Genomic DNA, 20,976 nt, shown 5'->3' on the forward strand with positions numbered 1-20,976 from the left:
TTGGTTTTATTTCCAAATAGTTTCATTATAGAAATTACAACTAATAATATCATATATGGCAATCGTTAATAAATAATCTTGGCCCTCTTGGTCGTTGAACAGGCCCCATCACTCGGCTATAAATCTGACAATGGGTCTTGCAGATAATTTACGATTTGATGAACAGCAACGCCAACAAGAAGTCATAACTAGGGAGGGAAAATGAAATATAAGAACATAAGTTTCACTCATTAACCAATATTACTCAAAAGAAATTGGAAATGTATTTAAACTCATTATTATGGGATTTGATTCCAACAATATAATTCTCATAATTTATAATGTGCATAGAATAGGTTTAAGATCCTACTTAACCAAACGAAGAAATAAATAAGGGATTTGTGGAGATAATAGACTCATGAATCTGGATAGTAAAGCCTAAAAGAAAAAAAACACAATCAATTTTATATACCGGTACATGGTAATAAAACCACCAATGTGAGGGTCTGTCATTTATTGACAAGTTAAGTACAGTATTACCGGAGTCAGTGTTTATTGGTTTAAGAGCGGACAACAACACAGGCTGCCACGTCATATTTTTTGGTAGATTGTTTACAGTAAATAGTTAATTTCTCTGTGTCAAAGAGCGTGGAGACATCATTTTAGTGTCACATGATCAGTTCTTCACCGTGTTTTACCCCGTACTCTCCGTCATCTTTCATGTCCTGCCCATTACAGGTGATTTATGTTCATAGAGAAGATATAAAAAAATACTGGTATTTATAATTAAAATAAAAAGTTGTGTTAATTTTTATTAGTTAATATGATATTATGTCATTTGTTGCCACCCAAAATTTGTTGATAATTTTATGGTAGCAATCAGTAGTTTTGATCATTCTAAAACACTTTTCTTCTATGGCATTTCTGTCACAAATTAAGTTCTGTATAAGTGAGATATTTTACATTTTAGTTGCTGGTTTGTTAACCAATCAGATCTTGGCATAGTCCATCTGTTAGGCTAGTATGGTTTAGATTAGGTTATATATTCTATACTGGTGCAATCAATACAGTATACTTATATACTAATGCAAATTAATTACATACACTGTACACTCTTGTCCTATATGTTCGTAGGAAATGTCAAATTTTCCCCTAAAATCAAAACTTTTTAATTTATAAATTTGTACCAAAAAATTTCAAACAATAGAATCAAATCTATATAACATTTTACATCCATCAAGCATAATTTCAACTTTCAAATGCTTGGTGGTAACAAGTGAAATTTTACCATTAATACTACATCATCCACAGAACAACTGTGGATAATATGAATCAAATATAAACACAGTACTCTGGTACTAAGGGACTCCACCACCACTACCCAGTACAAGTTATGAAGGTGTTATTTGACTGTGCTGGCTGGCCAAATATCCAAAGGGTATTTGACCGTTAGCTGCGGAGATTGTCTATGATTTTAATGGGATTGTGGACAGGATGGCTGTGGGCATTATTACACTAGTCATTAATGCTTAATCATTATCTCCCTTGTGATACTCCAAGATGTCCCACTTCTCTTATGGACATATAATGATGTAGGTTGAATTGGGTTAGGTTAGATAAACATTTTTTAGTCTATACCTAAACTGTTAAACGTTGAGCTGTTGGTTAATTTAATCATGTTCTATCTTCCTTTACGTGTTCCTATCTCTACTGTGTTACAATAATATGGGGCCACAACAACCTTAGAGATATTATATTATATTTATAATTGATACAGTAAAACCATTGGTAAATAATAATTATTGACATACAATAATATGATATATAAGTGAGGGTAAAATAGTGCTATAAGCCGTGCCTACCTGTTGCTCCTGCCAGCAGACCAACACCCACACAGCAAGTCTCTTACCTTGTCCAATATGTCCTCACAACTATTATAAGGCTCTCTCTCTCTTACACCACCATAATCCCTGCACACTTATCATTCATACTAAAACACAAATGAGTCCTCACAATACAATATTACACCAATACAAACCAATTTTCTTCAGAATATTTTTCGATGCTGTGTTTGCATGGAGGAGGGCATGGCACACCACACCCTTCTTCCCAACCACACACACTTCCTCCTAACCACTCCCTCTTCCTCCCATCCACACCCTCTTCCTCCCATGCACATCCTCTTCCTCCCATCCACATCCTCCCATCCACAAACACTACCTCCCATCCACACACCCAAAAGGTTGGGTGGATGGGAAGGGAGTTGGGATGGGTAGGTATGTGAGTTGGGTTGGAGGGGAGGTGGTGTAGGAGGAGGGTTGGGTGGGAGGGAGGGAGGGAGGGTGGGTGGGGTGTTTGGGAGGGAGTGTTGGGTATAAGGAAAGGTGTGAGAGAGGGTGAGTGTATGGATGGGAGTGAGGGTGTGTGTGGGAGGTCCTCCCATACACACACACCCTCACTCTCTCACACACCCAACCTCCCACCTTTAATGTGTGTGGATGGGACTAAGGTTTTCTCATTTCTTTCAGATTGTGCGCCTCCGAGGTGAACGTCTGACTGAAGTGAACGTGTGGCTGGTCGAGAACTCCTCCAAACAGGTAAAGTACTTATGACAATATATAATGTCTATATGCAAGTATTTATGAATGTTATGTTTTAAAGTTTTTTGTATTCCAGGTTTGTTTGTGTGGCTGACTGGACCTACTACAAGGTGCTTCTTGCAGGTAATAAAGGTAAAGTTTTTCAAGTTATAGTTGATAGCACTAACAGCACCGTAGTTAGACGTAGAATACACAGTAGTAACTCCGCCTTGTTCAGTCGAACATGCCGGTCCCAAGCCCGGATAAAGGAGGAGGGCTACTGCAGTGTTGTATCTACCATCGCCACCTAACAAACTTACATTATAAATTGTTCTGAAAAAGGTAATATGTTCTGTCAGCAACATAGAAAAAAATTACATATGTACTGTACATTGTGTACTATGTTTTTATATCTTTGTAGATAGGTAATACAAAATAAAGAATTGAATATACAGTATATTTTTTATTTTCATATGTATACACTACACATTTATTGCAATATACAATAACAGTCCAGAAGCTGATACAGAAATACAAAATATCCTTGGTCATATAGCCTGGTTTTATACCTGCACTATCTAGGTACATTATATATCAATTTACTGGCTATTCCTGCAGTCTTATGTTCTTAAACCTACATTACCAAATATTAGCACAGAAGAAAATCAGAGAAAACTTGTAATGATTGGCAACATCACTAGATATCTTTCTCCCGTGTCCCAAGAAATCACATTACAGTACCACTACCATTATTATTTCTCGGCAGATACATCAGTGATGGTGAGGCCGTCACATTACCAGCGGTTGTGGATTTCTCAATTCAACCTTTATATTGCAGACTCCACATAAGGTGAGTTTATTTCACTAGACCTTAAGGTTTTATAAAGTATCTTGTCAGGTTTTGGTCCTACACAAAATTTAGCTTTAGATAATAATGGAAGTCTTGTACTTTGTGAATAATTTTGGCCAGGCACAGTACAGATATATTTCTAAATTTATCCAAGTTACCAAGTCTTTAGGGGGCGGGGTGGGGGGAGGGGGGGTTCATAAGTTGTTTATTACAATTTTACAAGATTTTTTTCTTCTATATTTTCAGGTAAAACACTTCCATTCAGCAATTGGTGTGCAGTGTCCAGATTGTCAACATTTAGTAAGTAAAATTCTTACTGTACTTTACTTTCATTTACTGTATATATACAATACTTTCAAATTAATAGTATGTATGCAATCAAAAATGTTCCTTACGGTCATGGCCGATGAATTTCAAAATGAACGCGAGACGTCCATTATCTCCGTAAGGTTGTCAAAATCCTTTGTCCGAGGCGTCTGACTTAAATGCATTATTTGTGCCATCTGTGGGTATCTAGTAGTTTTGATTACATGTACCCAATAGGGCATCACATGGGCATTAGTTTGTAACAGTTGTACGTACAATGAATGGCACTTTGATGTCAATTGGTGATAATTATATGTAATTAATGTATATATCATGTTCTAAGTTACCCAGAAGCCATCATGTGGGTGTATCCAAGTTGATCACTTTAGTTCATGTTTCAGGTATAGTTTACAGTTCTACTGTACCTGTGGTTTATTTAGATCATTATCATTCAACTTCGGAATATGAAACGTAAAGTTCATTCAATATTTATGTATTTATTTATTTATTTTGTTATACACAGACATTGTAGGAGTACAAACCATTACAAACACCTCCCAGTGCAAGTGCCTCTACCACTACAAATGCCTCTACCACTACAAACGCCTCCCCCGGTACAAACGCCTCCCCCGGTACAAACGCCTCCCCCGGTACAAACGCCTCCCCCGGTACAAACGCCTCCCCCGGTACAAACGCCTCCCCCTGGTACAAACGCCTCCCCCGGTACAAACGCCATCCCTCAACAAGCCACCAGAGGCCTTCTCACACTGAACAACAATTACATATTACACTTAATTTTACAAACCACTAAGAGAAATGGATCCATGCGAGATATTCAAACCTCTCACAATCCGTTTGATTGATGTCCGTGTATCTCGTTGTACACCTTGCTGATACTTCACCTGTGGACGAAAAATATACAGTATTATAAAATGGAAATTTTTTGCAACCACAACAAAACTGTGACTACCACTGTAGTTAATAATGCTACTGTACATAATGTATCTTGCTATTTTTAATACTTTGTGTGGCTTTAATCAAGGTTCACTCCTACAGTCTTGAATGCATTAGTACAGTACTTTAAGTATTTTCTCAAGTTTGGCTAAATTATAACAAAAATATTTCCATAATACTTAACTTTCACAGTACACTATTCTTACAGTAGTGTACAGAACACCAATTCTGTTCTTTCTTAGTAAGGTGGTAGTATCAAGGTGTGGGATGCTAGACAGTAGTGGTCACCTTGTTGTGTCTGGTCCATCTATCTTGTACACCAACCACCTGCAACATGATTATATTTGTTTTTAGATACTCTACATCTGAATTAATTAAGCTATTTTATATCACAACCAATACACAATATTGAGGTTAACTTGTACTGTATGTTCTTAAATGCACTATTTTAAGTAATATATCAAGTTTTGCTAAATTATATAAAAAAGGTTTCAGTAATACTTAACTTTTACATTACAGTACACTATTCTTAACAGTAGTGTACAGAACACCAATTCTGTTCTTTCTTAGTAAGGTGGTAGTCCTCAAGGTGTGGGATGCTAGACAGTAGTGGTCACCTTGTTGTGTCTGGTCCATCTATCTTGTACACCAACCACCTGCAACATGATTATATTTGTTTTTAGATACTCTACATCTGAATTAATTAAGCTATTTTATATCACAACCAATACACAATATTGAGGTTAACTTGTACTGTATGTTCTTAAATGCACTATTTTAAGTAATATATCAAGTTTTGCTAAATTATATAAAAAAGGTTTCAGTAATACTTAACTTTTACATTGCAGTACACTATTCTTACAGTAGTGTACAGAACACCAATTCTGTTCTTTCTTAGTAAGGTGGTAGTCATCAAGGTGTGGGATGCTAGACAGTCTTGGTCACCTTGTTGTGTCTGATCCATCTATCTTGTACACCAACCACCTGCAACATGGTTTGGATTTAGATCAATCTTAATTAGCCTTAATGTATTACTACCAATACACAACATTTACTCCAGAATTTCTTGGAATCTAAACTTGCATTCTTATATATATGTGATATATCCATACACTCAAACACCCTCCTATATCACCTTACACAGGAGCATTGTCCTTCTCACTTTTGGCTGCAGCAGTCTTCATCTAGGCATCATCCCCCACATGCCTTCATAGTGCATGCTATGTTTTGCATCGCATTTTTAACATGCACTCCATTCACCATTGCTTGAGCACACCACCATCCATGCATGAGCGCCCCCACTGTACGAGCGCCCGTCCACTATACGAGGCCCCCACCCCCACTGTACGAGGCACCCACCCCCACTGTACGAGGCGGCCCCCCCCCCATTGTACGAGCGCCCCTGCACTGTACGAGCGCCCCTGCACCGCCCAATGCTCCTCCTTTCCAACCCTTCACACAAAGTAAGTCCCTTCTCTCGAGTCTTACTTCCAGTAGTTTTTGGGGATGGCCATACTAAGATACCTAAGTAATTTACCTAAGAAGGCTGAAGTAACATGATGGGTGTTACATCTTGCTCAAGGTGTCGGTCACTTCCTCTACATTGGCATTCACGTACGTCAGCTGTCACCTGCAACATGTTTAAAGTTGTAATTTATGTACAATGAAGATTAAACATACAATTTCCATCTACCACCAGACTACATGTACTTATACTGTCCCCAATTGTTTATTTAAATACCTTATCTACAAAAGATCTTATTTTAAGTTGCATTAGTGTTTTAGTTTTCTTGATACCTCAACAACTAACATTTACCACAACAATAGTATAGCCAATCATAACAAGCCTTCATCACCAATACTGCTACACTACTAAATCTCTCCACACTGCTTCATACACAACAGTTTACCACTGTTCACTTACTGAATCCTCCCTCCCTTCCTCCCACCCCTCAAGCCCCCTTAGGTATTCCCCTTGACAACTTGGTCACATTTAGCTTGAATGAAAAACTTTACCAACACACCTGCTCACCCCATATGCCAATACACAAGCCATATTGTCCCCCCCACCCTAATTACAACAAGCCACACCCACACAATGTTTAATGATTTCACAAGTCCCACAAGCTTCCCTTGCCTAAATAAAACTCAGTAAGTTGACTTTACCTGTTCTGGCATTTTAAGTTATTTCTCCTTAGGTTCAGTATGATGTTACTTCTGGCCAGCTTAACCTGAGGAGAAAGTCAGTACAGTACACGATTAGATTTTGAAAAGGAAACTGCAAAGTACGCAAGCTATTGATTTTTAATAATTTAAACAAGTGAAATTTTTTCTAGCTTAACTTTCTGAATTCATGATCAGTTAACATGTGGCAAATTTTAAGTTACATTCTTTAATATATTTGTTATCCAATATATAAACTATATAATAGGTAACTTAATATTAATTTGGGTTAGTCTAGATTAGTTACATTTAATCTATGTTAGGCTGATTAGGTTAGTTAATTTGTTAGTTAAAACCCACCTACTAACAACCAGCTTTACTTACTATTAATCACATTACTACTACTAATGCTCACTAATACTGTAACTAATTGGCATTTAGTCCTGTACATTTTTATAGCACTTTATTAAGCTTTCCCAAATCTCTACAGCTAATCTTAATTTGACTCCCAGCTCAGTTTATCTAGACAGTCCACACAGCTCTCCAGAGCCCGTTGTAAAATTGCAGTTTCGTCGAATATGCCCTCGTAGTTTAGAAATTCTTTTATCCTTTGTATTTTGGGTCGATTCAATGGAATGTGGCCTTTATTTCCAGGGGAAAGCACCCTCTTTAGAATTATATCCCCCCCCCCCCTCCCAAAAAAAAAGCATGGAAACCTTTAAAACTCCTTTCTGACATTCTTTGCTCCCTGGTTAAAATGGTGTTAGAAATACTCCAATAAGGAGATCTATGGGGATGGTTAAAAGTCAGGTGTGTACTGGCCGAAACTGCAATAATACCGAGCCCTCCAACACACACACAGTCCTCCAACACACACACACAGTCCTCCAACACACACACAGTCCTCCAACACACACACAGTCCTCCAACACACACACACAGTCCTCCAACACACACACAGTCCTCCAACACACACACACACACACACACACACACAGTCCTCCAAAACACACACACACACAGTCCTCCAAAACACACACACACACAGTCCTCCAAAACACACACACACACAGTCCTCCCAAAAAACACACACACACACAGTCCTCCCAAAACACACACACACACAGTCCTCTAAAACACACACACACACACAGTCCTCCAACACACACACACACACAGTCCTCCAACACACACACACACAGTCCTCCAACACACACACACACAGTCCTCCAGCACACACACACACAGTCCTCCAACACACACACACACACAGTCCTCCAAAACACACACACACACAGTCCTCAACACACACACACACAGGTTCTCCAAACACACACACACAGTCCTCCAACACACACACAGTCCTCCAAAACACACACATACACACAGTCCTCCAACACACACACACACAGTCCTCCAAAACACACACACAGTCCTCCAAAACACACACAGTCCTCCAACACACACACAGTCCTCCAACACACACACACACACAGTCCTCCAACACACACACACACACAGTCCTCCAGAGCCCTCCAACATGCACAGTCAGCCAGGTCCCACACACACACCCTCCACTGCCCAGTGTAGGAGCACAGTGTTGAGTGGTTTATGGGCTGACCATAATAGCTAAGATAATATATAAGTAACTTAACTGATGAGGCTGAAGTAACATGCTGGGTGTTAAGTCTTGCTCAAGGTTCTCTCACTTCTCCATTGGCCTTCAAGTACACCAGCTGTCACCTGCAACATGCTTAAAGTTGTAATTTACGTAGAATGAAAATTAAACTTGCAACTTCCATCTACCACTACACCACGTGTACTCACTGTCCCCAACTGTTTACATAAACCATTACCTCCACACTAAAACTATAGCATTTTTAGATCTCATGGTGTTGTCCCGACCTCCGTAAAGTGTCATTAATGCAAGAACGAATGTAAGTGTCGTCAAGACCAACACATGTGGTAACTCCAACGAGAACCAGGTCAATAAGGTAAGAAATAAGGGATTCCAACATATGGTGAGAGTCGGTTAGATTAGGTCCGGTTTATGTTTTTATAGGTTTTTTTTTTTTCATTCGCTGAGCCAATATTTTTTTCGGGAAACACCACCAAAAAAATCTATAAAAAACGACCAATTTCCGACGGAAATGGAGGTCATAACCGATCTAAACACAAATACGCTAATATTATTTTGTTTTACTTTCTAATTGTTGTGTGAACATACAAATGGACCTTTTGTCACCAGGAGACAACCAAGGAACCTCCAGGTTACGTTACGTTACGTTGTTAGGTTAGTTATGGTGCTTTTTGGTTGTTGACCAATGGGTTTTTCCGGTTGTAAAATCCATGGTTGTCCACTTTTAAAAAATTACCAAGAACCTTAATGTTACGGGATTTAATATATACTGTATTCTGAAACGTCTCGCCCTCTAGCCTAGCCTAGCCTAGCCTAGCCCAGCCCAGCCCCGCCCGGCTCACTACCTCACCTCATCCGGTTCCCTACCCCGCCCCGCCCCGCCCCTGGGCCCTGCCCCAAGGCTCCCTGCCCTCCCTCCTCCGTCTGGCTCCCCGTCTCGTCTTGCCCTGCCTGGTCTCACCCTGCCCTGGCTCCTCCCCGCCTTGTCTTTGCCTTGCCTCGCCCCTGCCCTGCCCCTGCCCACCCCCACTCCCGCCTCACCCCCGCCCGGCTCCCCACCCGTCTCACCCCGCCCGGCCCCACCTGCCTCACCCCTGCCCGGCTCCCCACTCCGTCTCACCCCGGCCCGGCTCCCCACCCTGCCCACCCCCGGCCCGGCCCCCACTGCCTCCCCACCCCGCCCGGCCCCCACCTGCCTGACCCCGCCCGGCCCCCCCACCTGCCTCAATCTCTGCCTGGCTCCCCACCCTGCCTCACCCCTGCCCGGCTCCCCACCTGCCTCACACCCCCCGCCCGGCTCCCACCTGCCTCACCCCGCCCGGCCCCACCTGCTCCACCCCCGCCCGGCTCCCCACCTGCCTCACCCCGCCTGGCTCCCTCACTCCGTCTCACCCCTGCCCGGCTCCTCACCTCACCTCAACCCCGCCCGGCTCCCCACCCTGCTCCTCACCCCTGCCCGGCTCCCACCTCGCTCCTCACCCCCTGCCCGGCCCCCTGGCCTGCCCCACCCCGGCCCGGCCCCACTCCGCCCTCACCCCTCTGCCCGGCCCCCACTCCCGCCCCCACCTTCTGCCTGGCTCCCCACTCCGCCCCACCCCCGCCCCGGCTCCCCACTCCTCCCTCGGGCCCTGCCTCACCCCTGCCCCCACCTCGCTCCTCACATCCCCCGCCCGGCTCCTCCCTCGTCTTCATCCTGCCCGGCTCCCTCCCTACCTCGCCTCACCCCGCCCGGCTCCCTCCCTCGCCTCACCCCGCCCGGCTCCCTCCCTCCCTCCCTCGCCTCACCCCGCCCGGCTAGAACCCGTAATAAATTGTTTCAACTCCCAGAAATCGTAACTAAAATTGATACTTCTATTTGTGTTAAATCTAGTGAATGCGGCGCAGTTGTCAATGGTGAATACAGTGGTGGTGATGAACTGCGCAGTTGTTGAGTTATGACCACCCGGCTCCCCCATAAGTGTGTTGGGCTTCGAAGCAAGAAATAAAAAATAAATAAAACGTAATCTAACCCAATCTGGTCATTGTACTCACTTACTGGTTAATTATTACCTAAATACTGATGAACGGTTTACGCTCGTTACTCACTACCGGCTCATAGTTTAGGCTCGTTTGTCATGACTCATTTGGCGGTATATTTGACTAAAACATTAAGAAATTACTGGTTAGACGTTAGAGAGCCACTTAATATAATACTAATGTATTTGTTTAAGCTGCACAGTAGGTACCATGGGCCTTAGAGCCCAGTGAAACGACCCTATGAGGCAATTGAACTGTAACAACCGGCCGGCAAGTTTTTGACTTAAATCAGCATTTATTACGCCATAATTAAGTATATTAAACACTACCCAAAAGAATAACCATTTCTCTTGGCCATTTGGACTGTAGGCAGTCGGGCAAAAAATGTACACGTATATAAAGGAGACTAGAGGAGCGGCGCTTACCTGCCTGTCAGCTGCAGTCAGTGAGTGGCGAGTGGTCGGTGAGGAAAGGGACGAAGGCCAGTTAGTCGAGGCCTTATATGTCAAGGTTCACAGTGACGTCACCAAGCTTCACTGAACCATTTTTTTTGCTTCATTGAATCATTTTTTTGCTTCATTGAAGCATTTGAAGCTTCGAACTTGTATATACGTTAAAATACGTAAAAACGTCAAATTTGTGGCCCGATTTAACTTTTCATTAACTTTAAGGGAATAATACAACGAAAACAGTGTCCCAGAAGGAAAAGAAAAGCAAAAACAAAGCAAAACGGCTCTGTGAGCGGCAGTTTTTGGAGTAACTATTATATTTAATCACAGAAAACGGAGCAGATATTTAATCATAGAAAACGGAGCAGGAGTAACTATTATATTTAATCACAAAATGGAGGGGTAACTATTATATTTAATCACAAAATGGAGGGGTAACTATTATATTTAATCACAAAATGGAGGGGTAACTATTATATTTAATCACAAAATGGAGGGGTAACTATTATATTTAATCACACAAGACGGAGCAGGGGTAACTATTATATTTAATCAGTGTTCAGTCGCAGCCAATATATTAAATATTGACCTCATAGATAATTTTTCTATTAAATTTGTTTATATCTTGACAGTCTTGGTCTGTCCTTCACTGTCGACAACAGTATTGAAGTAGTTAGGTTGGTTGGTGATATAGAGATGAACCATTAGCTCTGAGGGTGCAGTACCAGGCCGGTCTCAGTCAGGCCAAGTTATTCTATTTCATGTTTTCTTGGGCCTTTATATGTTAGGGGAGTCCCTCCATGACCCTTGTGTCACTAGAAGGATGATCCCCATCTTTTTTGTTTCTAGTTTTTATTGTGGGTTTTTATTATAGTTTTGGTAATATTGGATATTTTTGTTATTTCTCCTTTATTTCTGCATATATTTCTTTTTTTATTTATTTATTTAGTTTATTTTGTATTTCCTAATTACTAGTTAAAAATAAATAAAAATTTACCAATTGTTCACTCAATTATTTAAATAAATTGTATAAGGATTTAATATTTAAGAGAGAGTCACTTTGGTAAGGGAAACTATGTTAAGTCTTGTTAAGTTTATTTTACTCTCTCCTCTTGGTCACAGATCGTCTTGTTACTTCACACTCTAGTGCCTCTTGAGTTATTCTAAAGGTATAAACTATATTTACTGTGTTATTACCGTACATATGGTGGTCCTCAGTCCACATTCCTGCCACTAGGGTCCAGGTACAGGGTGTATTAATATACCTTCTCAGTGGAAACTTTTCTTTTTTTACACACACTGTACTGTACGTCGCCGCTCTTCAGTGACTACATCACAACACATTCACGTAAATAGTTCTCAGTTAAATCAGTCGTTGTAAACAAGGAAATAAATAACTTTCTCCTATTATAACTGACTTTTAACTCACCCTGTTAAAGCTACATTTATTAACATCAGTTGTAACATTAATGAGGGACATCTGTACTGTACTGTACTGTACATCAGTTGTAACATTAATGAGAGACATCTGTACTGTACTGTACTGTACTGTACATCAGTTGTAACATTAATGAGAGACATCTGTACTGTACTGTACTGTACATCAGTTGTAACATTAATGAGGGACATTTGTACTGTACTGTACATCAGTTGTACCATTAATGACGGACATCTGTACTGTACTGTACTGTACATCAGTTGTACCATTAATGAGGGACATCTGTACTGTACTGTACTGTACATCAGTTGTACCATTAATGAGGGACATTTGTACTGTACTGTACATCAGTTGTACCATTAATGAGGGACATCTGTACTGTACTGTACATCAGTTGTACCATTAATGAGGGACATCTGTACTGTTCTGTACAGAACTGTACTATACTGCACTGTACTGTTCTCTACTGTACTGTTCTGAACTGTACTGTACTGAACTGTACTATACTGTACTGTACATCAGTTGTAACATTAATGAGGGACATCTGTACTGTACTGAACTGTACTATACTGTACTGTACATCAGTTGTAACATTAATGAGGGACATCTGTACTGTACTGTTCTGTACTGAACTGTACCGTACTTTTCTGTACTGTACTGTTTTGTACTGTGTTGTACTGTACTGTACTGTACTGTTCTGTTCTGAACTGTACTATACTGTAGTGTACTGTACTGTACTATACAGTACTGTTCTGAACTGTTTTGTACTGTGTTGTGTTGTACTGTACTGTGCTATACTGTACATCAGTTGTAACATTAATGAGGGACATCTATACTGTACTGTTCTGTACTGAACTGTACCGTACTTTTCTGTACTGTACTGTTTTGTACTGTGTTGTGCTGTACTGTACTGTACTGTACTGTTCTGTACTGAACTGTACTATACTGTAGTGTACTGTGCTATACTGTACATCAGTTGTAACATTAATGAGGGACATCTATACTGTACTGTACATCAATTGTAGCATTAATGAGACATCTGTATTGCACATCAGTTGTAGTATTAATGATGGACATCTGTACTGTACTATTCTGTACTGTGCTATACTGTACTATTCTGTACTGTGCTATACTGTACTATTCTGTACTGTGCTATACTGTACTATTCTGTACTGTGCTATACTGTACTGTACATCAGTTGTTGCATTAATGAGACATCTGTACTGTACATCAGTTGTAGTATTAATGATAGACATCTGTACTGTACTGTACATCAGATGTACCATTAATAATGGCGTTACAGCTACATTTATTTCTATAAATTGAAGGGTAAAGTCTACATATCTCCCTTAATATTGATGTAATTGATCTGAAATTCATTATGAGCAAAGAAACCTTAGCTTAAAGTGCCACTTTGTTCAGTGTTCTTATGAATGCAGCAGATGAGAGCTAACAGGCATTAGTCGATCCATAGTTTACCATGATGAGGTGTATCAAGTGAAACAAGTATATGGAGCAAGTAACAACATCACTACATTATAAGATGTTGTAACTGATAGACTAAGGTTAGGATATAAGTACCTCTGGCAGTATGTTCCTCAAGCAGATGTGAACAACACTATATGTAGTGTGTGGCCAGACATATGGCCACACACTCTGGCAGTATGTCCCTCAGGCAGATGTGAACAAGACTAAATGTGAAGTGTGTGGCCAGACATATGGCCACACACTCTGGCAGTATGTCCCTCAGGCAGATGTGAACAACACTAGATGTGAAGTGTGTGGCCAGACATATGGCCACACACTCCAAAACTACATCCTTAAATGTGTGAAAATAGAACCTGAATATTAACCCTCAAGAACAGTACAGAACAGTACAGTATAATATGGATCAGTACAGTATAATATGGGTCAGTACAGAACAGAACAGTACAGTACAGTACAGTACAGAACAGTACAGAACAGAACAGAACAGTACAGAACAGAACAGAACAGTACAGTACAGAACAGTACAGTACAGTACAGTACAGTTGTCCCTCATTAATACTACAACTGACATACAGTACAATACAATACTGTACAGTACTGTATAATATAGATCAGTACAGTACAGGGTTAAAGCTTCACATATAACAAAGACAATGTTGAATCTTGGTCGAACAAACACTAAAACAGTCACCAGGAAAGTGATCTGGACAATAAATACTGACTCCAGTTTACTGTATACGCAATGTAATGAACTAGTGACCCAAATTTATATAAAATACTCGTCTCTATGAGTTATTGGCAGTCACCTTCAACCCTTGCCATCATGTTATTTAATAATATTCTATCTAGAATCATTTCCAGCAATAATTACGGTCATAAAACAGTAAATTATCATAAATATTACCTTGGCTCCTCCCCGGGCGTCGTCCAGACCAATCTAACATTTGGCTCTCAACTCAAAATATAAACCAGCCATGGAATCTTCTGCTCATTAAATTCCATAAATACAAAAACCTATTATTTTAATGCATCTTTACTCATAATGAATTTTAGGGCAATTACAGCAATATTAATTCAAGATATCCACATACAGTATCTGAAGACCAGCCATTACTGTACACATGTTCTACAATATTGGGGTTAAAATAAAATATTCAGCAATAGTTTAAATACTTATATGTCATTCTGTAAGATATTAATGTTTGTGGCACATCATGGCCAAACATAAAGTGTATACAGGCAGTCCCTGAGTTACGACCGTCCGACTTACCATCACCCGCACTTATGAACGGGATCACATTCACTGCAATTTTTTTAATTAAAATCCCAATTTTTTCATTAGTTTATAATTATATATTGTTTAACATCACTTTAATTACATTATTTTTTATATATGGGATATTATTGTTGGGCTTTAACCTAACCTAAACTATGGGTCCAGGAACTTATCCCTGTTGTAAGTTGGGGACAGCCTGTATTAACATAAAACTCTATATTCATGTCCACAAAATTAATTCCATTCTTGTAGCAATCATTTTAAAAAAACCATTGTTAGATAAACACAAGCCAGTACTATTAGGAAAAGTTGTATATAAGAACAGCAAATATCTTAATACTATATGCTAATTTCAACAAGTCTTCTGCTTGACATGATTTAAAAACAAATTTTAACCCAGAGTTTGACATTTCAGCATTGGCTACTTTAAGAAAATGACTGCCCAAGGATGAATTTATATATAACCAAGAAGAGTTACCTAACTAAGGTACAAGATGCTAACTGAACAATATATTAAACATGATATTATATACAGTTAAGAGGTGTTAAAGTTCATCTGCCCCATAACACCAGGTACTATATATGAACCCTAACCATTATTTACCAGACAATGGTACCATATATCTGTAAGTGATGAAAGAATATATTTAAAACATGAATCAAAACTTCCAACCATTTTAGTCAAGATAAAACATCAAAATATCTCGTCAGAGTTGAGCATAACTTATCCAATTTTTACGTACAAAGTTCAAGAGAGATTGAAGAGTTTCCGTGAGATAATGACAACACCTTGACTATAACAAATGGTCTACCATCACTGTACTACTTTACTAAGATGATTTACTACCCGTGTTAATGTACGTACTTGTGATAAAACTTACGTCACGTGTAAATAAAGACAGACGAACACAGTTGACACAACTACTGATGCACAAATTATAGTAAATGAGAGTTCATCAATGTTCAACACAACTTATCCAGTAAAGATGAAATTTTAAAGACATAGATGATAAGTTTAACCTTTGCTTACTACTGTACTGTAAACAACATTATTATTATGAGTGATATTTAACCAACACCAAATGTCTACACTAAGGCCATGGTAGAAGAAATTTACATCTTACGAGCAGATAATTATAACTTGTGCTTAATATCTATAAAAGTGGCATTTGTCACTTATCTTTATTTCTGGTACATTCATAGAGTTTGTTCAAGTGGTTTTATATTGATGTATATCACTGTATTCAAGTTTATGTGTCACATTTACCTTCTGTTAAAGTCATTCAAACATTTATTGAATTCTGTTTTTCTTTTTCATGCACAAGTTTATGACGTTTGAGAGTACCCTTCTGGGAGAAACATTTCCCACATTCCTTACATTCAATATCCTTCACACCATTGTGTTCAAGAATGTGTGTCTTGAGATTACTCTTCTGGGAGAAACATTTCCCACATTCCTCACATTCAAACTCCTTCACACCATTGTGTCCAAGAATGTGTGTCTTGAGAGTACTCTTTAGTGCAAAATGTTTCCCACATTCCTCACATTTAAACTCCTTTATACCATTGTGTACAAGAATGTGTGTCTTGAGATTACTCTTCTGGGAGAAACATTTCCCACATTCCTCACATTCAAACTCCTTCACACCATTGTGTATAAGAATGTGTTTCATGAGATTACTCTTCCGTGAGAAATATTTCCTACATTCCTCACATTTAAACTTCTTTATACCACTGTGTCCAAGAATGTGTGTTTTGAGATGACCCTTCCAGGAGAAACATTTCCCACATTCCTCACAATCAAACTCCTTCACACCATTGTGTCCAAGAATGTGTGTCTTGAAATTTCTTTAGTGCAAAATGTTCCCACATTCCTCACATCCAAACTCCTTTATACCATTTTGTAGGACAAGAATGTGTTTCTTGAGATTACCCTTTAGTGCAAAATGTTTCCCACATTCCTCACATTCAAACTTCTTTATACCACTGTGTCCAAGAATGTGTGTCTTGAGAGTCCTCTTCTGGGTGAAACATTTCCCACATTCATCATTCAAATTCCTTCACACCATTGTGTTCAAGAATGTGTGTCTTGAGATTACTCTTCTGGGAGAAACATTTCCCACATTCCTCACATTCAAACTCCTTCACACCATTGTGTATAAGAATGTGTTTCATGAGATTACTCTTCCGTGAGAAATATTTCCCACATTCCTCACATTTAAACTTCTTTATACCACTGTGTCCAAGAATGTGTGTTTTGAGATGACCCTTCCAGGAGAAACATTTCCCACATTCCTCACAATCAAACTCCTTCACACCATTGTGTCCAAGAATGTGTGTCTTGAGAGTACTCTTTAGTGCAAAATGTTTCCCACATTCCTCACATTTAAACTTCTTTATACCATTGTGTACAAGAATGTGTGTCTTGAGATTACTCTTCTGGGAGAAACATTTCCCACATTCCTCACATTCAAACTCCTTCACACCATTGTGTATAAGAATGTGTTGCTTGAGATTACTCTTCTGGGAGAAACATTTCCCACATTCCTCACATTCAAACTCCTTTATACCACTGTGTCCAAGAATGTGTGTCCTGAGATTACTCTTCTGGGAAAAATATTTCCCACATTCCTCACATTTAAACTCCTTTATACCACTGTGTCCAAGAATGTGTGTCTTGAGTTGACCCTTCTGGGAAAAATATTTCCCACATTCCTCACATTTCAACTCCTTTATACCATTGTGTACAAGAATATGTGTCTTGAGATTACTCTTCTGGGAGAAACATTTCCCACATTCCTCACATTCAAACTCCTTCACACCATTGTGTATAAGAATGTGTTTCTTGAGATTACTCTTCTCAGAGAAACATTTCCCACATTCCTCACATTCAAACTCCTTTATACCACTGTGTCCAAGAATGTGTGTCTTGAGATGACCCTTATGGGAAAAATATTTCCCACATTCCTCACATTTAAACTTCTTTATACCACTGTGTCCAAGAATGTGTGTCTTGAGATGACCCTTATGGGAAAAATATTTCCCACATTCCTCACATTTAAACTCCTTTATACCACTGTGTCCAAGAATGTGTGTCTTGAGATGACCCTTATGGGAAAAATATTTCCCACATTCCTCACATTTAAACTTCTTTATACCACTGTGTCCAAGAATGTGTGTCTTGAGATGACCCTTATGGGAAAAATATTTCCCACATTCCTCACATTTAAACTCCTTTATACCACTGTGTCCAAGAATGTGTGTCTTGAGATGACCCTTATGGGAAAAATATTTCCCACATTCCTCACATTTAAACTTCTTTATACCACTGTGTCCAAGAATGTGTGTCTTGAGATGACCCTTATGGGAAAAACATTTCCCACATTCCTCACATTTAAACTTCTTTATACCACTGTGTCCAAGAATGTGTGTCTTGAGATGACCCTTATGGGAAAAACATTTCCCACATTCCTCACATTCAAACTGCTTCACACCATTGTGTCCAAGAATGTGTCTCTTGAGATGACTCTTCCAGGAGAAACATTTCCCACATTCCTCACAGGAGAACTTTTTATCTCTGCTTGACATTGTGAACTTCTTCTTAGTTACACTTGGTCTTGAGATGTGACATCACAGTATCTGAAACAAAATATTTTGCCTTGGTTAATATTTTTATAAAAGTACAATTTATAAATGAAAACTACAAGTGACTAAATCAACTTGTGTAAAATAAGAGTAAAAATAATTTAAAAATATAAAATAAAAAGGTTATATTAATCTACACTGCAAAGATGAGGGAAAACCAGCTTTTTGAAGTGAGACAGATTGTATGAGTATGGAAACACAGAAGAAGGCAGAGCATTCAACAGTGTGAGGAAAGAAGGAGGTACTGTAATGGGTTATTATAGTGTGACCCACATCCACAGAGAGACAGTTTGGCTGTGTGAGTAAAGAAGGATGTACTATAACGGGTTATTATAGTGTGACTCACATCCACACAGACACACAGTTTGGCTGTGTGAGTAAAGAAGGAGGTACTATAATGGGCTATTATAGTGTGACCCACATCCACACAGACACACAGTTTGGCTGTGTGAGTAAAGAAGGAGGTACTATAATGGGCTATTATAGTGTGACCCACATCCACACAGACACAGTTTGGCTGTGTGAGTAAAGAAGGATGTACTATAACGGGTTATTATAGTGTGACCCACATCCACACACAAACTTAGGCGCAGTATGGGTCAATAGGCCAGCTACAGTTTCCTCCATTCTTAACTGTGGGCACTGTGGGCATGACGAGTGTTACGAGCCCACGGCCTTGATGGTGGTACACAGGACGATAAATCCACTTTACTTACTTACTGTATTGTGTCTTAGTTATTACCTTAACACAGCCATACATAATGTTAACACCAGGAGGGAGGAGGAAGGCCCTGAAATTAACATTTACCTAACAATAATAATCCAGGCAAGCCACGTTGGATTTATTACTGTGTCTTAGTTATTACCTTAACACAGCCATACATAGTGTTAACTTACCACGAGGGAGGCCCTAGGTAACATTTACTAACAATAATAATCCAGGCAGCCACATTAGTTGTACTGTGTGTCTTAGTTATTACCTTAACACAGCCATACATAATGTTAACTTACCAGGAGGGAGGAGGAAGGCCCTGGAAATTAACGTTACTAACAATAATAATCCAGACAGCCGCGTTAGTTGTACCTGCGTCTTAGTTATTACCTTAACACAGCCATACATAATGTTAACTCACCAGGAGGGAGGGAGGAAGGCCCACAAATTAACATTTACTAACAATAATAAACCAGACGGCCACGTTAGTTGTACTGTGTCTTAGTTATTACCTTAACACAGCCATACATAATGTTAACTTACCAGGAGGGAGGGAGGAAGGCCCACAAATTAACATTTACTAACAATAATAAACCAGACGGCCACGTTAGTTGTACTGTGTCTTAGTTATTACCTTAACACAGCCATACATAATATTGCTTACCAGGAGGGAGGAGGGAAGGCCCTAAATTAACATTTACTAACAATAATAAACCAGACAGCCACATTATTGTACTGTGTCTTAGTTATTACATAACACAGCCATACATAATGTTAACTTGCCAGGAGGGAGGGAGGAAGGCCCACGGTAACGTTACTAACAATAATAAGCCAGACAGCCACGTTGGTTGTACTGTGTCTTAGTTATTACCTTAACACAGCCGCCACATAATGTTAACTTGCAGGAGGGAGGGAGGAAAGGCCCTAAAATTAACATTTACTAACAATAATAAACGGGCGACCGTGGTTGTACTGTGTCTTAGTTATTACCTTAACACAGCCATACATAATGTTAACTTACAAGGAGGGAGGAGGAAGGCCCTGGGGTAACATTTACTATAATAATAAGCTAGACGGCCCACGTTAGTTGTATATTGTCTTAGTTATTACCTTAACACAGCCATACATAATGTTAACTTACCGGGAGGGAGGGAGGAAGGCCACAAATTAACATTTACTAACAATAATAAACTAAACTGACCGTTAGTTGTACTGTGTCTTAGTTATTACCTTAACACAGCCATACATAATGTTAACTTACCAGGAGGGAGGGAGGAAGGCCCACAAATTAACATTTACTAACAATAATAAACCAGACGACCACATTAGTTGTACTGTGTCTTAGTTATTACCTTAACACAGCCATACATAATGTTAACTTACCAGGAGGGAGGGAGGAAGGCCCACAAATTAACATTTACTAACAATAATAAACCAGACGGCCACATTAGTTGTACTGTGTCTTAGTTATTACCTTAACAC

The 20,976-nt window shown here is 39.5% G+C and overlaps 2 long non-coding RNA genes across 4 annotated transcripts; one reads left to right on the forward strand and one right to left on the reverse strand.

Moving 5' to 3' along the window:
• The first annotated feature begins 2,386 nt into the window (after nt 1-2,386).
• On the forward strand, nt 2,387-16,431 carry LOC121855040. Of its 3 annotated transcripts, none has more exons than XR_006086699.1 (6): nt 2,388-2,711; nt 3,325-3,408; nt 3,655-3,708; nt 6,867-6,953; nt 8,716-8,825; nt 15,553-16,431. It is a non-coding gene; the product is annotated as an uncharacterized LOC121855040 (long non-coding RNA). The 3 variants fall into 3 exon arrangements; XR_006086700.1 differs by having other exon boundaries at nt 2,388-2,702; XR_006086701.1 differs by lacking the exon at nt 6,867-6,953 and having other exon boundaries at nt 2,387-2,711.
• On the reverse strand, nt 5,611-10,991 carry LOC121855041. The gene is made up of 5 exons (XR_006086702.1): nt 10,912-10,991; nt 8,487-8,574; nt 6,835-6,899; nt 6,206-6,298; nt 5,611-5,652 (listed from the first exon to the last, which is right to left on the reverse strand). It is a non-coding gene; the product is annotated as an uncharacterized LOC121855041 (long non-coding RNA).
• Nucleotides 16,432-20,976: the final 4,545 nt, after the last annotated feature.

Source organism: Homarus americanus, unplaced genomic scaffold (genome assembly GCF_018991925.1).
Source record: "Homarus americanus isolate GMGI-L3 unplaced genomic scaffold, GMGI_Hamer_2.0 scaffold5359, whole genome shotgun sequence".
Taxonomy (NCBI): Eukaryota; Metazoa; Arthropoda; class Malacostraca; order Decapoda; family Nephropidae; genus Homarus; species Homarus americanus.